The sequence below is a fragment of the Lepidochelys kempii genome, chromosome 4 (assembly GCF_965140265.1).
Source record: "Lepidochelys kempii isolate rLepKem1 chromosome 4, rLepKem1.hap2, whole genome shotgun sequence".
In the NCBI taxonomy this organism is placed as follows: domain Eukaryota; kingdom Metazoa; phylum Chordata; order Testudines; family Cheloniidae; genus Lepidochelys; species Lepidochelys kempii.
The window spans coordinates 79,590,517-79,616,518 of record NC_133259.1 but is presented as its reverse complement, the minus strand read 5'-3'; the positions used below and the strand labels follow the sequence as shown (position 1 = coordinate 79,616,518).

General features: G+C 49.9%; 1 protein-coding gene across 2 annotated transcripts in view; it reads left to right on the top strand.

Moving 5' to 3' along the window:
• Positions 1-22,933: 22,933 nt before the first annotated feature.
• The window catches only part of ACSL1 (acyl-CoA synthetase long chain family member 1), a 65,413-nt gene continuing 62,344 nt past the window's right edge, over positions 22,934-26,002 (top strand). For both annotated transcript variants that reach the window (XM_073341795.1, XM_073341796.1), the window contains exon 1: positions 22,934-23,042. The gene's annotated coding sequence lies outside the window, so the exon portion shown is untranslated. The remainder of the gene's footprint in view (positions 23,043-26,002) is intronic.

The following is a 26,002-nucleotide window of genomic DNA, read 5'->3' as shown; positions in this document are numbered from 1 at the left end:
CTCCAGGCCCCAGCGTTCCAAGTGAGTGCTTGGGGCGGCAGTTAGAAAGGGGCGGCAGTTCCTCCGGCCGCGGCGGCAATTTGGCAGCAGGTTTTCTGTTCCACCCGCAGCGGCGGCAGCTTCTCCCCTTTGCCAGCCATGGCGGCAAATCGGCGGCAGCTTCTTCCTTTTGCTGTCCGCGGTGGCAGTTTTTTTCTCTGCTTGGGGCAGCAAAAACTGTAGAGCCAGCCCTGCTGCCCTCCCTCTCCCCCCCACACACAGTGAAAATCACTTTTGGGCAGACACCAGGCCTGGAAACTGCCAGCTCCAAATGTGAATGTTATAAAGTTAGGACTGTCTGCAAATAGGTTTTTACTATGGGAGCCATTTTGCAGCCCTAGCTATAGCAACATTTGCTGTCAAAGAAATGAACTGGAAGTCTGAATATGATTTTTGTCCTCCCATCACCTAAATCAGTGGTTTTCAAACTGTGAGTCACGACCCAATATTGGGTCGTGGAATGTAAGGCACTGGGTCACGGCGGCTCTGGTCAGCACCACTGACTGGGCCATTAAACGTCCTGTTAGTGGTGCTGCCTGGCTAAGGCAGGCTAGTCCCTACCTGTTCTGACACTGTGTTGCGCCCCAGAAGCAGCCAGCAGCAGGTCCGGCTCCTAGGCGGGGGGTGGGGGGGGAGGGAGGGGAGGAATGTCGGGGGTTCGCACACTGCCCCTGCCCCAAGCACTGGCTCTGCACTCCCATTGTCTGGTTCCTGACCAATGTGACCTGTGGGGGCCGTTGCCTGCGACCGAGAGGCACATGGAGCCGCTTGCATGCCTTCGCCTAGGAGCTGGACCTGCTGCTGACTGCTTTCGAGGCACAGCGCGGTCCCTGCTGTGCTGCTGACCGGGAACCGCCCGAGGTAAGTCCATGCCCCAACCCTGTGCCCCAATCCCCTGCCCCAGCCCTGAGCCCCTCCCAAACCCGGAGCCCCCTCCTGCACCACAAACCCCTCATCCCCAGCCCCACCCCAGAGCCTGCATCCCAGCCCAGAGCCCTGATCCCCTCCTGCATCCCAACTCCCTACCCAGCCCAGAGCCCCCTCCCACACCTTGAACCCCTCATTCCTGCCCCCCCGCAGCCCTCCGCCCCGCACCCCAACCCTCTGCCCCATCCCTGAGCCCCTCCCATGCCCCAAACCCCTCATCCCCAACTCTGTTGGGTTGTGGGCATCAACAATCTTTTTCAACTGGGTCGCCAGAAAAAAAGTTTGAAAACCACTGACCTAAATGACCAGACAAGTAGAATATAGTGCTCTGTGACCTTGCACTAAAACCACCTCTCGTTACACTGTAAGCAACATGTGTCAGCAAGCAACAGCAAGAACTGGCAAGCTGCTTCTGCTCAGAGGAGAAGCAGACAATGCCTGGCACTGCATTTAGGTGTCCCAGCTAGAGTCACCTTTCTCCACAGGCTATTGCGCCAAACACACAAAGCTGCCTACCTGGCACTCTGCGTCCCATGGGGTTGCTTTAGGTAAGGCCATCCGATTGATACATTGGTTTGTTTAGTACACCCTGAGAAGACTATATACACACAGAATATTATCATGATCTGTTACTGGGGCAGGGAGTTGCAAATGGTACAGCCCAATGTGTTAATTTAAATGCCTAAAATTATTTTAATCGTGTTTATAGCATGAAATACTTTTGAAAGCTAACAAGTACCTTAATGGAAAACAAAAACTAACAGAAAAAGAAATATCTCAAACATGATAGATTAGCAGAAGCAAGTTAGCACAAAACCAACAGAAATACATTAAATATCATCACTTCCTTCTCACCTCTCGTTCTGCGTCACTCCCTTCTAGCATCCCCTATCCTAGCACTCAATAGTCCTCTGTCACATTATCCCTTTCTTAAGGCTGCAGGGAGCCCACATACATTCTGCTGTCCCCCACATTAGCCCCTGGGAGAAGCATGGCTTTGTAGTGCCCTTGATATCTGGTGTTCTGACAGATGCACCTTTTAGAGGTGCTGTATAGTTTTTTTTTCTGAACAAGAGCTGACAACAGGAAAACAGAATGTGTGGAGGACAATGCAAGGATATTCATTGTAGGTTGAAGATACTAGATTCTGTTAATTGGTCCCAATCCTGCTGCCATTTGTGTGGCCAGGGTTATTGTACAGAGACGGGAGCCATGATCATTACTATTAGGAAATGCCAGACCTATTAGTTAACTATAAATAAGTTGCATTGTGGAAGCATCTAGAGACCACAGTCAGGATGTCCTGAAATTCCACTGTGGTAGAAATGCCTTAAAACTCCCCGGGCATGCCTACACAGCATGCATCCCAGCCCAGAGCAGCAGTGAGCACCAAAGTTCTTACGGAGCACCAAAGTTCTGTATGTGACAGTCACTGTCCACAGAAACTTGCCACCTGGCTCACAAACAGATAGAACAGTTTGGTCACACATGATACATCAGGTGCTGGTACAAAGAAAGACAGGCAGTGAAAGAATCTGACAGTAATCATCTGGGTTGAATATCATTACTATCTCCAGTGTTGCCAGCTCTTACAATTTCATCACGAGTCTCAGGATATTTGGTGTTTTGCTTAAAGCACCAGCCTTTCGAGGCATGTGATTAGATGAGAGTCTCAGCTTTCACTTTTTAAAAAAAGTAAGTTTCTAGCAATCATGGTGGAGAAAAGCTTGAAAATGTGACCCACGTGTCCCCTAAAGGCTCAAACAGAAACCAAATATAAAGAGCCCCACATTTATTGTTTACAGAAATTTCATGCATCCGACGAAGTGGGTATTCACCCACGAAAGCTTATGCTCCAATACGTTGGTTAGTCTACAAGTTGCCACGGGACTCTTTGCCGCTTTTACAGATCCAGACTAACACGGCTACTCCTCTGATACTTGACATAATTTCTGAGTGAGCGTCATGATTTTTGAATGCTTGGGGTTGCCAGTACAACATCTGACAGCCTATTTATTATATCATCTTACATATAATGAGCTGGAGCCTGTGATCTCATGCCAGGCTGAGAGGACATATGCCATAGTTGCAAACATTCCCAATTTTCTTGGCACAGTCCTTGGTTTCTGCCTTGTCTCCGTCTCCATGATCCCCTGTTTGGTTCATGCAATGGTAACTGGGAAACATTGGCTGAAGATCTCTCCTCCTGTTACTAGGGGTCACTGTCCCTGTCGGAGCCTCCAGAAGCTGCCTGTCCTTCTCCTTCTGCTCTCCTTTCCTGCCACCCTTCTGGTTTGCCAGGAAGGAAGGAAGGCCTGTCTAAGTGGTGGTTGTCTACTGATGCCCCTGCCTGTGCCTGGGACAGCAGTGACAGCCCCTCAGGAAGATGGAGAACCAGGACACTGGCAGGTGGGGGAAAGGAGCCAGGGGAATCCTCATGGGGGCAAGAGGAAATGCAGCCCGTGGGGGTTGGAAGCATTACGCAGGAGTGGGCAGACCACAAGGGGAGAGGAAGGGGGAACCCCATGGGGATGAGGAAAAGGAGACAACCCAGGGCAAACAGAGGCAACTAAGGGAAAGTGGAAGGGGACCCAACAAAGAGAAGCCATGGAAGCATGGTGAGAGATGGGGGGAAAGAGATAATCCATGAAGACATTGTAAGAAGGCGCATGCCTACTTTCTTCCTCTCAACCACATTGGAGTGGAGAAAGCCATCTTGTTTTCCTGTAAGGCCACCTGTGCTTGCTGGGAAACAGAACCTGTTTAGGGAAAGGGTGTCTGTGGGTGAGAGTTACAGAGCCGGGCAGGAGCCTCCCTGTAATCCAGACTTCAGGATGTTTATCCAGATTTCAGACCTGTTGGGAATTTCCTTCGGGGGGAGTGTCCATAAAGCTGATCACAATGTCCTTAGAGTTATTCACTTTTGAAATATCCTTGCCATTTTTTGGGTCAGTGTGAATGGTTTTACTACATGGATTGATTGTGAACAGTTCATTGTATTTCATGTTGGACACGCTATATTTGAAATTTGATCTGTGTTGCTCAACTGTGATTTGTTTTTGTTTTGTTCCTTGCTTGGATGAGTGCACTTCTTATAACCAGGGAGGGCCTAAAGAAGCCACTGGAAATGGGAATCTCTCAGGGAGGGAGAGAGCAATTTAGGTAATGAGAGCAAATAATCAGAGGATTTAATAAAAGAAAAGAAGTACTTGTGCACCTTAGAGACTAACAAATTTATTTGAGCATAAACTTTTGTGAGCTACAGCTCACTTCATCGGATGCATGCAGTGGAAAATACAGTGGGGAGATTTATATGCACAGAGATCATGAAACAATGGCTGTTACCATACACACTGTAACGAGAGTGACCAGGTAAGGTGAGCTACTACCAGCAGGAGAGCAGGCGGGGGGGAGGGGAGAGAACCATTTTTTGTAGTGATAATCAAGGTGGGCCATTTCCAGCAGTTGACAAGAACATGTGAGGAACAGTGGAGGGGAAGGGGGAAATAAACATGGAGAAATAGTTTTACTTTGTGTAATGACACATCCACTCCCAGTCTTTATACAAGCCTAAATTAATTGTATCCAGTTTGCAAATTAATTCCAATTCAGCAGTCTCTTGGAATCTGTTTTTGATGTTTTTTTGTTGAAGAATTGCCACTTTTAGGTCTGTAATCGAATGACCAAAGAGAATGAAGTGTTCTCCGACTGGTTTTTGAATGTTATAATTCTTGATGTCTGATTTGTGTCCATTTATTCTTTTACGTAGAGACTGTCCAGTTTGACCAATGTACATGGCAGAGGAGCATTGCAGGCACATGATGGCATATATCACATTGCTAGGCTGGCTCACCTGCACCTCTCTGATAGTGTGGCTGATGTTATTAGGCCTTATGATGGTGTCCCCGAATAGCTATCCGGGCACAGTTGGCAATGGGCTTTGTTGCAAGGAGAGGTTCCTGGATTAGTGTTTTTGTTGTGTGGTGTGTGGTTGCTGGTGAGTATTTGCTTCAGGTTGGGGGGCCTGTCTGTAAGCAAGGACTGGCCTGTCTCCCAAAATCTGTGAGAGTGATGGGTCGTCCTTCAGGATAGGTTGTAGATCCTTGATGATGCATTGGAGAGGTTTTAGTTGGGGGCTGAAGGTGATGGCTAGTAGCATTCTGTTATTTTCTTTGTTGGGCCTGTCCTATAGTAGGTAACTTCTGGGTACTCTTCTGGCTCTGTCAATCTGTTTCTTCACTTCAGCAGGTGGGTATTGTAGTTGTAAGAACGCTTGATAGAGATCTTGTAGGTGTTTGTCTCTGTCTGAGGGGTTGGAGCAAATGTGAAATAGTTATGGGTCAGGACAAAGTCACAAAGTTCAGCCACCAGGTTTGCTGTGACATTATCGGGGATACTGTTCTTGATGGCTTGTAGTCCATCTTTGTGTGGAATTTTGGTGTAGAGGGCTTCTACATCCATAGTGGCTAGGATGATGTTTTCAGGAAGATCACCGATGGATTGTAGTTTCCTCAGGAAGTCAGTGATGTCTCAAAGATAGCTGGGAGTGCTGGTAGCGTAGGGCCTGAGGAGAGAGTCTACATAGCCAGACAATCCTGCTGTCAGGGTGCCAATGCCTGAGATGATGGGGCATCCAGGATTTCCAGGTTTATGGATCTTGGGTAGCAGATAGAATACCCCTGGTTGGAGTTCCAGGGGTGTGTCTGTGTGGATTTGTTCTTGTGCTTTTTCAGGGAGTTTCTTGAGCAGATGGTGTAGTTTCTTTTGGTAACCCTCAGTGGGATCAGAGGGTAATGGCTTGTAGAAAGTGGTGTTAGAGAGCTGCCTAGCAGCCTCTTGTTCATATTCCAACCTATTCATGATGACAACAGCACCTCTTTGTCAGTCTTTTTGATTATGATGTCAGAGTTGTTTCTGAGGCTCTGGATGGCATTGTGTTCTGCATGGCTGAGGTTATGGGGCAAGTGATGCTGCTTTTCCACAATTTCAGCCCATGCGTGTCGGTGGAAGCACTCTAGAAGTCCAGTCTGGTGTTTCGACCTTCAGGAGGAGTCCACCCAGAATCCTTCTTTTTGTAGTCTTGGTAGGAAGGTCTCTGTGGGTTAGTATGCTGTTCAGAGGTGTGTTGGAAATATTCCTTGATTCGGAGACGTTGAAACTAAGATTCTAGGTCACCACAAAACTGTATCATGTTTGTGGGGGTGGAGGAGCAGAAGGAGAGGCCCTGAGATAGCCCAGAAGAAGAATATGTCCTAAGAATATAGCTGGATAGATTTACAATATTGCTGGGTGGGTTAAGGGAACCACTGTTGTGGCCCCTTGTGGCATGTAGTAGTTTAGATAGTTTAGTGTCCTTTTTCCTTTGTAGAGAAGTAACGTGAGTGTTGTAAATGGCTTGTCTAGTTTTTGTAAAGTCCAGCCACAAGGAAGTTTGTGTGGAAGGTTGAATGGCATCTTGCTATTATCTATAATGAAGTTATAATTGGTTATGCCCCCAAGTTTTAGTGAGGTTTAACTCAGCCCATGTGACACTAGTTTATGAGGTAGATTCAAGTAAACAGCCTAACATCATCATCATTTTGCTTTTAGCATACATTTTAAAAGCACCTTTATCACTGAGTATATCCTCAACTGTTAGGTGGATTTTTCAAGTAAATACTGTCTTTTGTCAATTTCTGACCATCTGTCTATATTTACTGACCTTTTAAAAAGGGGGAATATTATGAAAGCCAAGAAACAACGAGTGTTGATTTTTCTTTTTATAAAATACTTTTTCAAACACTGGGTGCTGCCAGGAATGTCTAGTTTGCTCATAGTGTTTGATTGTTTTGCTGAGCTCAGGGTATTTCACTGACAAAACCAACTGCAAAACTTCCTTGTTATGTTCACTATTTAGTTGGTTAGTTAACTTTTGAATTTGAAAAAAGCAGAATTGAAGTATTCAGATGAAGTGAGCAGTAATCTAGTCCCCAGTAGTTGATTTCCATTTCACTTAAAGTATTTGAGAAATATCTTTATTTAGTGGGTTTATACTAAGGCTATGTTACACTACAGCATAAGTCGACAAATTATGTCGCTCAGGGGTGTGAATTAGCCACCCCTTGTGTAATATAACTTATGCTGATTTAAGCACTGGTGTGGACAGTGCTGTCGGTGGGAGAGCTGCCATCGCTCGCGGGGCCTGGAATAGTTAAGGCGTCAGAAGAGCACCACTGCAAGTTCTGTAGTTAAGCCACAGCCTAAACCTCAAAAGGAGAAAGAGGCATTTGGTAAACAGAAATAAGATACCTCAGTAGCTGCAAGTGAACTGGTTTCGGTCAATACAACTGTGAAACAAAATAGGAGGAACATACAGAGATTGCCCCAAAATGTTTTCCCTATCAAAAAGCCTCTAGTATCTTCTAAAGATCAACTCTCTTCCTGGATAGGGGTCCTGTTTTTAAAAAAATCCATGTTTCATGGCTCTCATCAAGTTTGTGACTTTTGTTTCTTTTCTTTATAAGTTTAGCTAATGAAAGTGATGAAATGATTAAATGAGCCAGGCATAGTTTGGATTGGCACCGTGCCAACCTTGGCACATAGCTCTGCCAGTACAGTTCACTTTTTCCCTCCAACCCCTGTACTGTGAAAGGCTGCCCATCATACCAAGTTGCATGTTGGTTTTGTGATATGGCCAAACAGCTGTTAGCATTTAGGAATTCCCCAAAATTCATTTTCGCTTTTACAGGTTTAAATTTTGGAATGTGCAGGGGTCTTAGTTCACCATTTCTCACCTGTTTTCCCCATTCAGCAAAATCTCGCCATGCATACAAACAGACAACACTAAGATTTCTCATATATTTTCACTTGACAAATATATTGCAAGTAGTAGAACAATTGTATCATTATTCGGACTTGTAGCCCTCTCCCAAGGTTATAAAGTAGATTTTTACAAACACAGTTTCAAATATTACTTTTACAGATGCCCATCGAGAAAGAAAAAAATCCACAACTTAAATAACCAGGCTTCATCCATGGACCAATCCATTTAAGTGGTTTTTAAGACATCAAGTAAATGTTTTAACAGCAAGCAAGTGCTTCCTTACAAAACACTCCCTTGTTTATTTTCTGTCTGTGGATTCCCTCTAAATGCAAATAGAGGCAAATACTTTGAAACAAAGGAATAGACCAACCTGCCTATCAGGATGGATCTTCAGTTGGTGAAGGAGACAAACTTTTGAGCTACACAGAGCTCTTCTTCAGATATTCTTCTTCTTCTTCTTCAATATTCTGCCAAACACCATTGCACTGGAAATCCACTTTGGGTAATCTGTTCATTGGTATCCATATTATTGCTGGATAATGTACCAGCAGGGCAGGATCTCATTTCAAATCCTCCTTTGTCTGTCCACTATAGCAGACCATGGCATCTTATAGTGAAATGGGTTTCAAGAACTGCATGCCCCCTGCATATGGGCAGCATTAGTTAGTTTCAAGTCTGGAATATGCTTATGCATGCCTTCTTAATTAAAGGTTCCCAGCTCAAGCTGGCTCACAGTGATCAAACTCCTTAGCTTCCGCTCTGTGGGAGAATACAAAGAATGCTATGATCATATGTTCTGCTTCCTGTATTTACAGCAGGAAGAATCTCCTTCCTTTCTGTTTCCACCTATTTTATCTCCACCACATTATTTTAGTACAACAAAGCCAGTTATGTTCCCCTTCTCCTAGGTACCCAATCCCCTGATCAAGGCCAACTTCAGAGAGCAAACACAATTCATGGATTTAAGTAAGGGAATATTGAGTAGAAGTAGGGTGGGATTACCACTGTTTAGTGCATTAGTGAGATGACTATTGGAATTCTGTATCCAATTCTGATGTCCATACTTCAAAAAGAGATGTTGTCAAACTGGAAGGCGTTCAGAAAAGTGATGATTGATTTGAGATTTCGAGATTTGAGATTTCAAAAACCTACTTTGTAGTGGGAGATTAAAGAAGCTTAATCTATTTGGTTTATCAAAGATAAGGTTAAGAGTTGAATTGATCATGGCCTGTAAGTACCTATATGTGGAGAAGATTTCTGATAGTAGAGGGCTCTTTAATTCAGCAGACAAAAGTATAACAAGTTCCAATGGCTGGAAGATGAAGTTAGATAAATTCAGACTAGGAATAAAGCACAAATTTATGTGATGGAGTAATTCTCTGTCACTTAAAGTCTTTAAATTGAGATTGGATGTTTTTTTCTGAAAGATAGGTTCTAGCTCATCCAGAAGTTATAGGCTTGATGCAGGAATCACTTGGTGAAATTCTGTATCCTCTGTTATACAGTAGGTCACACTAGATGAACCTAATGGTCCCTTCTGGCCATAAAAATCTATAAACCACATAACATGAAAGTCAGTGAAGTGACAAGGTAACATACAGAAGAGCTATCTATTTGTTATGCTATAGAAGTAATTCCTAGGAACTATTTTTCAACTCACCACACATCCTCATATGCCCTATTATTATAAGGTACCACCTGAGCAGAATCCTCCATGAATTCATTTTCTTCATCAGCAATAGCTGAGGACCAAAACTTCATAATACAAGTTTAACCCTCAAAATAGATTGGTGGTCTCTACAAAGAGAAGTCCTTCCAGCATCTTGTAAAAGATTACAGATATGTATGTAAGGAAAACATTTAAGATGGTCCTTAACCCTAAACCAGTCACAGGTAAAAACCCTGACAATAGCCACGAAACACAAGGCATAGAAGACTAGAAAAGCCATGGCAATCTGGAATATATATATATATATATAGTATGACTTCATAAAATTTAGGCTGAAGTTTCCCAAATTCAGTGGACTGCTCAAGTATGCAGATAAAGCAAAGCAAGCTGTAACAATGATCATTAAAATAACTCTGGCTCACTCACAGTTCCTCCAGCTATCACATACTTTCCATACTGCACCAGAATGCAGACAGACCATGTAATGTTTAGCATTGGGAATGGTAATTAATTATGGTTCCTTCACAAAGTTTGATAGTAAGTAACAGACTATTCTCCTCCACAAAATTTGCATTTTCAAAGGATGATGCTAAATTATTTTATCCCCTCTCTTGTTTGTAGCAAGGTCCACAAATCTTTGACATTGGGTATCTGCTCTAGTAACCTTGGAGGCAGACCAAACCTGTCTGTCAGATACTGGCAGGAGAGATAAGAGGTATTTCTTTGAGAAACTGCCAGTTTTTCATTTCCTCATCTTCAGGCTGGCAGACCAGTTTCTGCCTGCTGCAGAGCAAACTTAAGAAAAAAAACTGTCTTAAAATTATTAGGCTGTCAGGGTCTGTCTTTGTCAAAAGTGGGGAGAAAGGGAATCTCTTCTGTCACTGGGACTCTCTGTGCCCCCTGCTCACCCATACAGAGTGCAGTTTGGTGGAGAAGACTAAGAAGAAGGAAAGCCAGATGCTGCATTTCCTGCACCTCCCTGTGAATTGAGTGGCTGGCTCACTGGAGATCTGCACCTGTTCTTCTGGGGAGACCCAGGCCACCTCAAATGCTCGGCCGGGGCAGTGTTTCCTCCACTTCCCTTCCAGAACAAGAGAGCTCCCACGAAGCAGTTGGCAGCACCTTAGCACCCATGGGCTGGCACAAGAGGCAGTCCTGAGAGTAGTGGTTCCCCCATGCAGGGGTGTGTGGGGTGAAGCACAGTATCAAAAGGCCAGGGAAGCTTCCTGCCCAGCTGCTAATGCCTGTGCTTACAGCACCAACTGTTGACTGCAGAGCAGCTCCCCAGCCCCTCTTCTGCAGCTGCTGCAGTGATAGGGAGCTACGGACAGGGACCTAGAGTAAACTAAGGAGAGTCTGGTAAGGGACCTTTGTGCACAACCTCTCCCTCCATTCCACAGCAAATGCCCCTTCCTTCTGCCCCCCCGCAACTAGTCTTTCAGTGGCTCAGGGCTACTCCCTGAGCCAGTGAATGCTAGCACTGCCAGCTAAGTGTTGTCTCCCAGTGCAGTAAGTGGGCTAAAGACTCCTGTTGAACTTCTAGGGTTGGAGCCTTGGTGCTCCTGGGATCGGGTCAGCCGTGGAATCTTCCTTGAAGAAAGTGTGGGAGCCTGGAAAGCCCATTTCAGACCCAGTCCAACACAAGCTCCAGTATGACCCCCCCTCCCTCTTTCTCAGGGTGAGAAAGCTGCTTGAAAGAGTAACCACAAAGTTCCCTTCACCTCCCCAGAGAACTCTTCAGTCTGAAATTTCTCTTCCCATCTGAGGAGGAGAAGGAAGATGGTCAATGAAGAGTTAAGAAACGGACTTTCAGACCCCTGTGACACCCCAATAAAAAGCTCTAAGGAAACAAAAAGAGCTCTCTCTGATCCCATTCATCTTTTTGAAGAGTGATTCAGGGGCGTCCTCTAGGAGGTGCTCTCAGAGGAACAGAGGGAAGTTGTTTCCCTCAAGTCACAGAAATCTGCAGATTGCAGCTGCATGGTTCCCGATTCACCCTCATAGTGTGCACATGGGAGATAATCCTCAGTGCCAGGTTCCTTCTCATGAAGTACAACATGACAACAGCCTGGGGTACAACATGACAAATTAAGTGTTGCTCTTTGAGGAACAGGAGGAGTCTGGCCCTGCAGACAGCCACCCTAGATCTCCTGAAAATGAGAGCAATATGGAGGAAATGAGGCGGACACTCCATATTGTTCCTAGTTCCTCCTGCTCCCAGCTCCCCAAAAAAAGCCATAAGGTAGTTCTCTACTTCAAAAATCCATGAAGAAATCAAAATTCAAGACAGAGACCTTAATATCCTCATTAGCTGCCATCATCAAAGGGGACTGTATGACATCAATAGATTTGAAGGATGCCTCTTTCCATATTCTAATTTGACAGTCTCACAAATGCTTCCTGTGCTTTGTTCTTGAAACACTGCCAGTGCAGGTCCTTACCCTTTGGTTTAGTAACCGCACCACAAGTACTGATAGTAATAATAGCTGCTTTCAGACAGGAAAGAGCCACGTCTACCATTACCTGAGTAATCTCCTTATCGAGCCTCATCCAGGATCAAAATCATAGATGGTACCATTCAGGTGATAAGGATGCTGCCAAGCCATGGTTTTGTGACAGAGTCAGTTAGCAACATCTCAGCAGATTCCCCATCTCAAAGTGGAGATGGGCACTGTCCTCTACAAAGTTTTGTTTTTTTTCCCCCCCTCCAGGAAAAACAGAAGAAGCTGAGGAATCTTACTCAAACAGTCCTCCTCTCAAGGGAGGTACCCATTATTCACTTGTGTCACTTCTGGGGTCAGTGTCCTCTTGTGTGAGCCTGTGCTTGCATGAGGTTGCTACAGAGCTTCCTTGTGTCTCTCCCCAGGAGGATTCTCAAGTCATTCAGACAGTGGATGAGTCCAAGGAGATTCAAGTCAGGCTTTCCAATAGGTGAACCAGACAGGACAGTTATCACTTCAGATGCAAGCATGGAGATATGGGTGTTCATGTGGGATTGAATACTGTCCAAGGGATCTGATCCAAACAAGGTGAACAAACACAGCATAAACTGGAGAGAGGTCAGGGCAATCCAATATGGTGTCAAGGATCTTCTCCCATATCTGGACTCTTCTCATGTGCTGATCATGCCAGACAAATCCTCAGTCAGGTCATATGTGCATACACAAAGGGGGAACAAGATCTATAGTTCAAGGAGAAGCTCGCCTCCTGACGACTTGGGCAGCGGAAAATGTGCAGTTAAATTCACTCCATTCACATCCAAGGGAAAAATGAAAGTTACAGTTGACTGGCTCAGCAGGCAAAAAGTAGATCATCCAGAATGGGAATCTACACTGGGATATGTTACATCTCCTGATAAAGGAATTCAGTCTCCTAATGATAGATCTGTTTGCCTTCCACCTGAATCACAGGGTTTCAATGTTCACTTACCAGTGGGATCAGAAGTCTTAGGCAGGGCTCCTCTTCATCACTCTCCTACATCAACTAAACCAGATATGAATCCAAGCCTCTAGGCTGATCTATTTACATAGTGACATGAGCCTCCAAACCAATGCCTTGCCATATTAATCTGAAGTGCATGGTCATCACAACCATATTTAATAGTGTAGTTCAACAGCTATGTGTCATCAGTATGTTGATGCTGTATAAGTAACAGTAAATAGTATCCTTATCAGTTCCTTTCTATAACTTGTCCTGTATGATATTGTGAGGTTTACATTGTGGTGTTGTGACTTGGCATCATTATGACAGATTACAATGCTTAAAATGCCATAACTGCATACAAATGTTATCACATTATGATTCTTTATTGTGTGGCAAATTGCCGGCTCTACTTTGATGGGTCTCACGCTTTCTCTTCTTGGGGAGGGTTCAGGGCACATTTCTCACCCCTGAACTGGGGTATTAATTGCTCAACTAGTGTCCTAGAGGAGGAGAGTGGAGAGGGAGGGAGCCAGGCCCGCCCTCTACTCTGGGTCCCAGCCCAGGGCCCTAGGGATAGCGGTAAACCGCTTGAACTAGTGGTTCCTTCCCCTGGGCTACTTCTCTCTACTGTCCTTCAGCTTGTGGGGCTTCCTGCCCTCCCTCTGCACAAACCGGGTGTCCCTTTACCTAAGGTCTTGGCCTTCTTAGCCCACCGCAGCACTTCTCCAAACTCTCCTCTGCTCCCTTCTAGACTGCTCTCTGCTCCAACACCAATCCATTCCGCTTCAGCTCCTTCCTTTGTCTAATTGAAGCGGGGGGGGGGGGGGTTATTAGGTGACTGGCTTCAGGTGCTTTAATTAATCTATAGCAAACTTTCTACCCTCTACAGGGAAGAAGGCTCCCTTCTCACACTCTCCTGCTGCCCTCTGGCCTGGGCTTTCCTTGCTTTTTGCCCCTGCTTTAGTTCCCCCCCCCCCCCGCCCCCAACTGGGCCAGACGCTTTTTCTTCGGTTTTTTTTTTTTTTGCTGTTTTTTTTTGCTGCCGTTCAAGTGCTGGTCGGCTACCAGCTTGCCTGTCAGCCCCCCCATGCCTGCCCTCGGACACTGCTATTGCTTCAGCTGCAACCCCCGGAGGAGGGGGGAGGACTGCCGACCCGCTCCCCGGAGGAGGGGAGTGGACGCCCCCAGACCCAACTGTTTTGCTGTTTGTTTGTGGACCCGTGATTAATCATCTTCTTATCTTTGCTTGCCATTTTTGGAATGCTCCACAAAGACCGGGAGAGAAGACAGCTGACAGAGACATTGCCCAAGGAAGCTACAAATCATCGTGGAGGGGGCCATAAGACTGAGTAACTTTTGAACTGTACTCTCGTGTGGGGGGAGTTTGACTGCATCTTAACTGCATTTGTAGGGGCACAGGGGGTGTGACACGGAGCTGCCCCCCGATCCATTGGTGCCCCCCCCAACACTTCTGCAACCTTCACGGCCCCCCCACCATCCATCCCTGCTGGCAACCTGCTGTCTGCCTCTAGCCTCAACTGCTTGCTTTGAATTCCATCACCCGGACCAGACACAACAGCCGACCAAACGAGATTCTTTGGATAAACACGCGTGGGTCCGCGTTCCCCCCTCCACCCCCGGACTGCCCACCCCACAGTTTGCCCCTGTTACCTGACCCCAACTCCTGTTTCCTTCCCCTGTCCAGTCCAACCCATTTGGCCTCCCCCCTGCCTGCAGCCCAACAGGGAGAAGTGGTTAATCTGCTTCCCCCTCCCCCTTCTGGTGTCTCCCCATCTCTCCCTGCTCACGATGGCGGGGAATGAGAGGGGTGAGGCCCCTCTAACAACCTCAGTTGCCCCTCCCCCACCTACCCCCCTGCCCAACCCCCAAGCCTCCCCCCACACCACTGCTGCCAAAACACCTGCCACCGCCCCCGCTGGGGCATCGGCAGCCGGAGGCACCGGGGCGACTATTACCGCTGCTACGCCCACCGCCCCCCCAGATTCTAGGAAAGCCCCCCAGGTTAGCCGGAAAGGCCAGGGTGCAAAGAAGGGGAAGGACCCCGCCACAACCACCAAGCCCTCCATGGCAGAGGCTGCCCCCAAGGCTGTTGCCTCATCATTGACCATGGCGTCCCCCCCCGCTGTTCCCTCCACCAGCTCTGCGAGCGTCCCTCCCCTGGCCCCCAGGGCGTATGCCCGGGCGGTGGCAGCCCCCCACCCACCTCCCCATCTCGCCCACCCACCGCCTCTGCTACCATCAATAGTGGCTGAGGCCCCTTTTCCACCATGACCAGGAAGCATGGCATCTGTTGCCTCCTGGTGCCCGCCTTGCCCCACGTGGAGACATACGTGCAGGCGTTGGCGAGGGTGGTAGGACCCACGGCCATTGTGGCGGCCTCCAAAATGTACGGGAAGGTCGTCTTTTTCTTAGCATCGGAGGCTGCCGCCCAGGAGGCGGTGGAGAAGGGCCTGGTGGTGGGGGGGGTGTTTGTCCCCCTGGAGCCGCTAGAAGACCTGGGCGTCTGCCTAGTCCTGACCTCCATCCCTCCTTTTCTACCCAAAGCCATCCTGTTACCCGCTCTCTCCACCCTGGGGAAACCTGTTTCTGTCATCAGCCCTCTCCCGTTGGGCTTCAAGGACCCCACCCTCTGTCACGTCCTTTCGTTCCGCCGGCAAGTGCAGCTTTTACCACCGGCGGCGGCACGTGACGGAGAGGCGCTCGACGGGTCCTTCCTAGACCCCTACCAGGGAGTATCGGGTCTACTATTCCACAGGAGAGGCCCGGTGCTACGTCTGCCGATTGGTGGGGCATGTCCGAAGAGACTGCCCCTTGGCCCAGCAGGGAGGGGCACCCAAGACCACCGAGACCTGGCAGGACATCGGCTCCGTCGTTGCCGACGCCCCTGGCCGCCCGACATTTGAAACCACCTCTCCTCCTGCTCTATCCACCGCTGCTCCTGCCCGGGCCCAGGAGACACCTCCCCTACAATGCCCAGACGAGTGAGGGAGCCCCGCCCTTGCTGTTAACAATCCAGCAAAGCCTATGGAGGAGGGTGCAGCAAAGATATTACTGGGCATAGGAGAGAGCCCGCCCCAAGGAGAACCGCCCCCCCCTCATGTTGCCTCACCGTTAGCCCCCCGAGCCCATGAACCATCGCCTCTGCCCCCCGACATGACCCCTGCTAACCAGCCCCCAGACGATGCTATGGAGGGCTGGACCCTAGTCCAGGGAAAGCGAGGCAAGCGGAAGGCTCGCGCTCCGCTGCACCCATCCGACGCGGAGGCCCCCCGGAAGACCAGGAAGGGAAGCACTGACACTGAGCCTTCCGCTATGCCCACGAGCGAGATCCATCTGCCGGTGTCAGGAGGGGAAGACAAAATAGCACTGGAAGGTAGAATCTCCCCTCCACGGGAGACCCTCCCCTCCGAGACCCCTGAGGAAGCCCCTTTTGCCTGAATATCACCCGAACCCCCCGCGAACCCCGAAGTGACCGTCGTAGCGGGCGCCAGAGGGGAGTCCCCCGGGGTGGTAGAAGACGACCTTTCCTCCATGTATGAGGAGATCGAGGCCCTAGGTTTGACCCCGGTCACCCAGGGAGAGAATGACCTACTGCCAGCTGGCCTCGATCTGGGCAACCTTACCCCAGTCCCCCTTTCCCCATGCTCCCTCCCCCTAACCACCTTCCCGGGCAAGCACCCTGCAGACCTAAAGCCATGGCTGCCAAATCCACCACAGAGCCTGCACCTAGCATCACTGGGAGCCCCCTCCCCACCCCCTTAACCCTCGAATCTGTTCGGGAGGCACTACCTCTTAGCTGCTTAGCTGCCTCCCGAAGCCCAGAGCCTCGCCTCTGCCCCCGCCCCCACCCCGTCCCTGCCCAATCCACCTCCTCCTGCAATGCTATTGCCACCCCTGGGGTTATTTCTTTCCCGTTTTTTGCGGATCCGCCCCAAGGAGCATCTTTGCATTTTCCTGCCGCAACCCATTAGGAGCTGCAATTTTCCCTCCGCCATCCTCTTCTACCCCAAGGCTTGAGATGGACCTAATAACTTTAGCCTGTCAGATGCCCGATCGGTGGTCTGCACCCTGCCTGCCCGCCTCAGCAGACCATGAGGCTGCACCAAGAGCCCCACCAGGGAATAACCCAGAAATCGCAACCCCCCCCCCATGACCTGCGAAAAGCGTTGTGACAGTTTTTAGAAGACATCTGTGGCTCCCGCAACAGGGTACAGCTAGCTCTCCAGCTATGGGGGGACTTTGATCACATCCTTCAGGCCACAAGGGCCCTTATAAAGGAGGGTAAAGGGAAAGGAAGGCACGGCGCCATGGCCTATGGGCGGGCCCGCAGCTTCCGTGACGATTTACTCACGGGATGGGTCACTGATTGTTGTGCGACCCGCCGGGGGCTGCAAACACCCCCGCCAACAGGGAACCCCCACCACCCCAGCCCTCCGCATGACGCCCCTCATTATTGCAACTTTGAACACCAGGAGCTGTAGGATGGCTCTCTGCAGGTCCCAGGTGCTCTCTTACCTTTGGGAAGGGGGGTACTCTGTGGTTTTCCTGCAGGAGACCCATACGATCCGACTGCCGAGGACAGCTGGCGGCTGGAGTGGGGGGACGGGGTCTACTTCAGCCGCTTCACGATCCAACAAGCTGGAGTGGCAACCCTGTTCTCCCCCAACCTACGGCTCGAGGTGCTAGGGGTCACTGAGGCCGTGCCGGGCCACCTGCTGCATCTCCGAGTCCGTATGGAGGGGCTCGTGGTCAACCTCATTAACATCTGTGCCCCGACAACGAGCCCGAAGTGGCAGCAATTCTATCAGCAGGTGTCCGACTTCCTCAGCACCCTAGATTCTCACGAATGCTTAGTCCTGGGAGGGGACTTTAACACCACCCTCGAGGAACAGGACTGCTCAGGGGCCGAGCTGAGCCCAGCCGCTGCGAACATTCTCCGAGAAATAGCTGAACATCACTCTCTAGTAGACATCTGGCGTGACCACCACCCAGATGACACTTCCGCGTTCACCTTTGTCTGGGTGGAGGCCCACCGGTCACACCACTCTCAGTTGGACTGTATTTATTTATCCCGTTTCCATCTTTCACAGGCCCACTCCTCCAACATTCGGCCGGCCCCATTTTCCGACCATCATTTAGCTACCATAACGGCCTCCCTTTGTGCAGAGAGGCTGGGGCTGGCCTATTGGCACTTTAACAACAGCCTGTTGGAGGATGAGGGCTTCGTGACGTCCTTCCGGGAGTTTTGGCTGGCCTGGCGAGAGTAGCAGTGTGCCTTTCCCTCGGCGCGGCGATGGTGGGATCTAGGGAAGGTGCGCGCCAAGCTCTTCTGCCATGACTACACCCGGGGCACCAGCCGACGGAGAAATGCAGCGATAGAGCAGTTGGAATGGATCCGACCAATCCTGGCGCTTGCAGGGTGCTCTGGGAGGAACTCCCCACGGTCAGCGTGGGCGACCGAGACCGACTAGAGCTGCCTCTCACCCTGGCCGAGTTCTCGGAAGCCCTCCGTCGCATGCCACCAATAAATCTCCGGGCATGGACGAGCTGACCATGGAGTTCTACCGCGCGTTCTGGGACATCCTTGGCCCAGACCTAGCCACTGTCTGGGCTGAGTCTTTGCAGGGCGGGGTCCTCCCCGTTTCGTGCAGGTGAGCAGTGCTCGCCTTGTTGCTGAAGAAGGGGGACCTCTGCGATTTACGAAACTGGCGTCCCGTCTCGCTCCTTAGCACGGACTACAAAATCGTAGCGAAAGCAATCTCGCTGCGGCTAGGGTCCATGATGGCGGACGTGATCCACCCAGACCAGACCTATACTATCCCGGGTCGCAGCATTTTTGACAACCTATTTCTAGTCCGAGATCTTTTGGAACTCAGGCGTAGAGACGGTCTGTTGTTCGCCCTCCTGTCTCTTGATCAAGAGAAGGCATTTGATAGAGTGGACCATGGGTATCTCCTGGGCACTCTGCAGGCGTTTGGACTCGGACCTCAGTTTGTGAGTTTCCTCCAGGTGCTGTATGCTTCCACAGAGTGTCTGGTTAGGCTCAACTGGACCCTGACCGAACCGGTCAGCTTTGGGCGAGGAGTACGGCAGGGGTGCCCCCTCTTGGGCCAGCTGTACGCTCTGGTGATCGAGCCCTTCCTCTGTCTCCTCCGCAGGAGGTTGACGGGGTTGGTGCTGCGGGAGCCGGAGCTGCGGCTGGTCCTGTTGGCGTACGCCAATGACGTGCTCCTCGTGGTCCAGGACCTGGGGGACTTGGCGCGGGTGGAGGCTTGCCAGGCCATCTATTCGGCAGCTTCCTCCGCCCGAGTCAACTGGGTCAAGAGCTCTGGCTTGGCGGTGGGGGACTGGCAGCAGGTGAGCTCCCTCCCACCTGCGCTTCAGACCATCTGGTGGAGCGCGGGCCCACTGCTGTACCTAGGCGTTTACCTTTCTGCCACGCACCCTTCTCCGCCGGAGAACTGGCAAAATTTAGAAGGCGGGGTGATAGAGCGGCTCCGGAAATGGCCTGGGCTACTCCGATATCTCTCCCTCCGAGGGAGAGCACTGGTGCTTAACCAACTAGTCCTGTCCACTCTCTGGTACCGGCTCAACACACTGGTCCCGGCCCTGGGTTTCCTGACCGACCTCCGGACATCGATTCTACAGTTCTTTTGGTCAGGAATGCACTGGGCCCCTGTTGGGGTTCTTCATCTACCCTTGAAGGAAGGAGGGCAGGGCCTGAAGTGTCTGCACACTCAGGTCCATGTCTTCCGCTTCCAGGCCCTGCAGAGGCTCCTTTATAGTGTGGGTAGTTCGACGTGAAGCATATTGGCACACGCCTTCCTGCGCCGCTTCCAAGGGTTCCAATACGACCGGCAGCTCTTTTATCTTTGTCCGAGAGGTTTTCTGCGAGACCTCTCTGGGCTGCCGGTCTTCTACCAGGACCTCCTCCGGACCTGGAAACTGTTTTCAACGGCCAGGTCCGTGGCGGCCACTGTGGGAGCAGATCTCCTCACGGAGCCCCTGCTACACAACCCCCAGCTCCGTGTGCAGGTGGTGGAGTCCCGCTCGGTGCGCCAGAGTTTGGTCCTGGCGGAAGTCATGAGAGTCGGAGACCTCCTGGACTACGACTGGGGAGACTGGCTGGATCCCGTGACGCTCGCTCGGCGCATGGGGCTCTCCAGACCTCGTACCCCCCCCCGCGCGTACTTCAGGAGGTGAAGGCCGCCTTGACGCCCGCTGCTCGGGCTTATCTCAACCGAGCCCTGCGCGAGGGCGCACCCCGCCCACCCTCTACCCAGGCCCGCCAGACCTTTCAATTGGGCCCCTACCCCGTAGATCCTCACAAACCCCTCACCCTTTCACTGCGAGCCGGCTGCATGAACTGCAGCCAGTCAGCTTCCAAATCGCGCCACGGAAATATCTATACACTCACGCTTCACACCCTTCATGCCCACACCCTGGTGTCCCGCCCTGATACAAAGTGGTGGGACTTCCTGCTACCTTTAGAGGGTGAGTAACCCTGGTGGGCCAGCCTGTATTCCACCTTGGTCCTGAGGCCCGTCGGGGACATTAGTTGGCAGTTCCTTCATGGAGCTGTGAGCATGGGCGTGTTTTTGAAACGGTTCACCCCCATCCCGGATACTTGCCCTTTTTGCAATGTGAGGGAAACCCTGGCGCACGTATATCTGGAGTGTGCCAGGCAGCAGCCCCTTTTCTGGCTCCTCACAAATATTTTATTATGCTTTTGGCTACATTTTTCCCCTCACCTTTTTATCTACACATCCGTGGCCCCACAAAATCGCGGGATCTCCTGGTTAACCTCCTCCTAGCCCTAGCTAAAACAGCCATTTATAAAACCAGAGAGAGGAGGTTGGCTAATGAAGCGTCCTGCGATTGTGGGGCCGTTTTCCGATCCTCAGTACATTCACGTATCTGGGCGGAGTTCCTCTGGGCCGCGTCCACCGACTCCCTTGACACCTTCGAGGAGCAGTGGGCGCTGTCCGAGGTTCTCTGCTCGGTGACCCCATCCGGTTCCCTCCGTCTGACCCTTTGATTGAGGGGAAGAGCAAGAGACCCGAGCCCCAGCCGTTGCCGCTGTGGATACCATCATCACTGTCACCTAGGAGGGGTCCTATCACACGTGGTGTACGTCCCTCCCACCCCCAAACTGCCCACCCCGCAGCCATGCCCATCTTGTCAGGCACTCTCAGGAGAGGGATAATCGGTGACACTGTGCGTGGCACTAGGTAACTCGAGGGGGTTAAAGACCATGAGTGTCGAGGAAGCCCCCCCGCTCTAGGACACCAGGTAACTCAGGAGGGTGGAAGACCACGAGTGTCAAGGAAGCCCCCCCGCTCTGGGCCCAGGCTAGCCTGAACACTTCTGCCTCCTGAAGGCTGCTATGTTATACCTTGTGTTTGCTTTTGTTTTGTTGCATAGTTTTGCTTTATCCTTTTTGGTGACTCTGTAAGTGTTACACAAATCAAACTTTTTTCTGCTTCAAAAAGAAAACAACAACAAAAAACAAACACTCTCCTGCTGCCCTCTGGCCGTGCTGTATCACAATTGCAAGATGATGAAGTTTTGCAGGCTGTGAAAGTAAATTTGGAATCCATGAATGTCCTGTAATCACTGGCATGTGTTTGTCCTCAGGAAGTCAGGATAATACAAGAAAATCCACCATGGATGGCAACTTTATGGACTCCTCCAGAAACAAATCTAGATGTCTGAAAACTCCTTTATATTCTTTACTTCAATTTCTTTATCTGTGAGATGCTGAGTGTTTCCTGTGTGGTTGATCTCTTTCAGCTTCCACAGAGGACACTTTGAGTACTTTGCAAAACCAGGCCCTTATTTTCCAACCACTCTGACTAAAGACGTGGATGAAACTATGGTGGATTTTTACAGCTGTCTTACAATTGCACAGCTAGGGAACAATGTATGTACTAATTACTTGATGCTTGTTTGTAAAATCTAACAATGGAGAAAAATGCATGACATTGGTCACTATGGTTTCAGTTTTTAATCCCATGTTTGACCTTCTGAATAGCCACTACCACATTTCTCTTCTTTCCATGTAAATTTGACTGGATTTTCAAAAAATCCTTTCTGCTCACTAAAGTGTGACCTGCTTCTGTATTTTTTATTTTCCTAGACATCTTCCTTTGGGGGGGGGAAGGTTGTTATATAAATATTAGTCTGTTTACTATACTAATGTAACATAGATTATACTGACCTAAAAGTGTCTATAAAGTTACAGAGGTGAGAAGGAAAGTGAATCAATGTTTGGGGGAAGTATGGCGCTGTTAGTCATAGAAACAAACCTCCCCAGCTATGGTCCAGTTAGGAGCTGTGAAACTGTGAACCCACATTTGTGGATATGATGTGCACTTAGGCAGAGTAGAAGAAACCTCAGAGACAGGTATAAAGAACGTGGAGTATTTGTGGCACCTTAGAGACTAACAAATGTATTTGAGCATAAGCTTTCGTGGGCTAAAGCTCACTTCAGGACTGATGACGAGGGACACTGATTTGTTCCTGTGAGATCTCTTTACCCAGTTTCCCCCTAGTTGGAACAAGAGCCTACTTTACAACTCCCTGTTTCGGAAATAGTTTTTTGTCTTGTCTTCTCCACCCTCCATTTTCAAAGCTTCAGCTGCACATATGCATTCTCTCCCTCCCCCGTACCTCTTCCATTTTCTCCCTCCCTGCCATTTAACTCTGGACCTGAGCAAACAGCTCTTGGCTCGTCTCTAACGCCGCCTGGGGTCACGTTTGATCCCGGGAAGCACTGGGAGCTGGGCTCGGTCTGTGCAGCACGCTGCTGGGCCCGCCAATGGATCTGGCTCTTTCGGCCGCCCCCAGCCCGGACCCCTCTCTCCCCGGCCCTGTCCCCCACCCGGCCGCGGCGCTCCGGCCGCGCGCCCTGCTCTCGCTGGTTACTTGTCTTCGCCCAGGCCCTGCTGCCTCGCTCCTGGCCCGCGGCGGCTCGGCTACCCCGCCGGCCCTAGCGCCCGCCGGCTCCGGGGGCAGAGAGGGGCGGGCGCGGCGCACACGCAACACGCCGCTCCGGCGGCGGCTTGTGGGGGCGGCTTAAATAGGACGGGCCGGGGGCCGGCGTTGCACTGTCAGGGCGGAGGGCGCTGGTTGACAGCCCTGTAGCTGCTACGCCGGGCGGTGAGTGAGTGAGTGAGTGAGTGAGGCAGGCGGTGCCGCCGCCGCCGCCCGGGCGCGTTGCTCCCAGCGGGGGGTTCGGGGAGGGGGCTCCGCTCGGTGCGAGCTGCCGCCTGGGCTCTTCCCGGGCCGCGGAGGCGCCGCGAGGCGATGCCGGCTCCTTCCCCTTCCCCTGCCGCAGCCCGCCGGCGAGAGAGCGCGAGGGGCCGGCGGAGCCCCTGGCGCTGCGGTTGTTCTGCCGCCTGCCCGGGCCTCTTGGGCGCTCCGCGGCTGATCGCTCTGGCTGACACGACGCTGTCTGTCTCCGGCGCGCCGGGAAGCTGGGGCTCTGGCAGGGGCCTCAGCCCGAAGCTGATCAGATGGCTTGAAAGCCTCCTCTCCATTTCCGTGTGTTAGGGAAGCGCCGGTGCAGCTAGTGGGCTGGCAGACCCCCCGCCCCGTCTCTGCGTGGTGACTGTGGAAACCGGCTCTGTGCTCTTGGTTTCACTGCAGGACCGTTCATGTGGTGCTATGCCGCACAAGAGCTTGCACTCCACAAGCAAAGCCTGCACTAGTGCGAACAAAAGAGCACAAGTCTTGTGGGAGGGGACTTGGTTCTAGTTTTCTAGAGCAGTGTTTCTCAACAATGGGTACTCCTTTTCTTTTTGCAAATACAGACTAACACGGCTGTTACTCTGAAACCTGTAACAATGGGTCTGTGGACCAGTGCAAGTCCCTGGGATCTCCTGGACACAGTTTAGGAAGGCAGCAAGCCAGTCCCTGGTATCAAAAAGGTTGAGAAATGGTGTTCTAGAGGGTGTACTGCTGAACTTCTAAAATAGAAGTTACAGATATAGGGCCATGTGTGGTGGTGAGTTTCAGTGAAAACTGCCTAGTGACCCTCCTGTATTGGATCTCAGAAGTCACTCTGAAAGTGACTCTGTCCTATCTAATTAAACAACCTCTGCTTAGTGCTAAGAAATGGTAGACTTGTACAGATCAGTGCTATGCTGTATTGTGCTACTGGGGTTATAGGTATGTGAGACTTCCCTTGGTATGAGTTAGCTTTCCCTTGTTTAAAGGGACACTAGAATTAACCCTCTAAGCATTGTAACATTGTTGCTTTTTAATATGTTACTGAAATGTGCTCCTCAGGCATCTGTTCCTCTTCAGTTAAGTGAAAGCTGGACTGGTCAGTGTTGTTTCTCTGGGTCTTGCATATAACAGTGATACATGATCAGAGGTCCCATGCAGGGTTTCAAATCCAATCTGAGGCTGTTCTTGTGTTAAAGCTAAGGAAAGCATTAGATCTAAACTGTGTAAACTGAAGCTAGTTTGGTGAAAAAGTGGCATTTGTTTCTGCAGGTCTAGTTCTCCCTCCTTTCAATGACTGAGTAAAAACTCTACTCCAAAGGGATGCTGTCAGGTCAAACTGGCTTGAAGTTTTATATTTAAAGCCAAAAGCTCTTAGACTAATTCCTTTCTTCGTTAAATGTTGGTTGAGCAACACTGTTTAAACACACCTTTTTCTGAAGGGTCTATAGTCCAAACATTGTGGTGTTACTGTAATGTAGTGGTTCTCAACCTGCAGCCTGCATGTGGCCCAATTAACACACAGCTGTGGCCCAGCTGTGCGCTGAAGGCTGCCTGGCAGGTTTGGGGTCTGGGACTGCTGGCCACACTGAGGGTCTAGCAGTGTCCAGTGTCCCTGCTGCCCAGAGCTCCACTCCTGGCCTCACTTTGTGGAGGGGTCTATGGGCGGGAGGCACTGGACAAGGGGGGTGCTGTGGTTCTCAACCTGTGGCCCAGGTAATACATTATGGCCCACAGTGATAAATAGATTTATCCACTGCTGTAATGTATTAGAGCCAGAAAGTGAAAATGATACTCTACTCTAATACAGGACCTGACTCTGATTCATCTCTGAACTGATGTAACTCTCAGGACTCTGTGTGCAAGCTAAAACAACTGATACCTTTATCATGCTACTTTCTTAAATATAACTGGATGCCTTTTTAAAATGGTTTTAATAACTAGTAATACAGCTAAGAATTGAACACTTGAACCAGAGGGTCCCTTATGTGTGGTATATGAACTTGTACAGCATTCATTATAAACCGTCAAAGGTAGACAGGTTTCAGAGTGGTAGAGTCTCTTAATACAGAATAAGGAAAATTAGCTTTTTAAGGGCTTCCTATTAAGTTGAAGCCACTAGTTTTTAAACATTCTACCCTTTTCAAAAATCTCTCATTCTGGTTTATTAATTCTTTAGTGATACTAAGTTGGGTTAATGTAGAATAACTTCTTTGTAGGACTAGGACTGTGTTTTAAGGGCAAACATAGTATCTTCAGATGTCAGTGTTCAACAAGAATGTGTAATCTCAGCACTCAAAGCTGTAGTTCCTAAGTTTCAAAGGAGAACCTATGGACGATCAGGCATATTTGGAGAATTGGGTTCAAAGGGGTGTCTGCAACATAGGTGTCTGGTGTGGGGTAGAGTCCAGGATGCCCTGGTTGGATCCTATGATAGGGCTTGATAAGGCAGTTACTTTAGACATTAACCTTTCCTATCTACTTTTCCGTACCTAGTTGGGAAAACTGTTCGAAAATGGCTTTAGCAAGCTTTTCTCTGGCTTACACTGTTCAGGCAAAGCAGTCTCTAACCCTGTTCTTAACCAGTTAACTAATGTTAATATATTTGTAATCTGGCTGGGGGCATACTCTTGGAGTGGCTTGGCAAGAAATTTTGGACATTGATACGCTTAAGTTTCCACAGGAGTGCATTAAGTACACGGGCACACTTAAAGACCTCTCCTTGCAAACAATAATAGTACAGGTTGTCCAAATAGCTTATTTTAATGTTCCAATTAAGCATATGATATGGCTCTGTCTGGAGCTGTGCTGTTGGCCTTGCCAGTGTCAACTGCCAGAGTTGTCATGACTTTTCACTCTCTGAAAAGCAGCACTTCCTTATTCTCAATTAA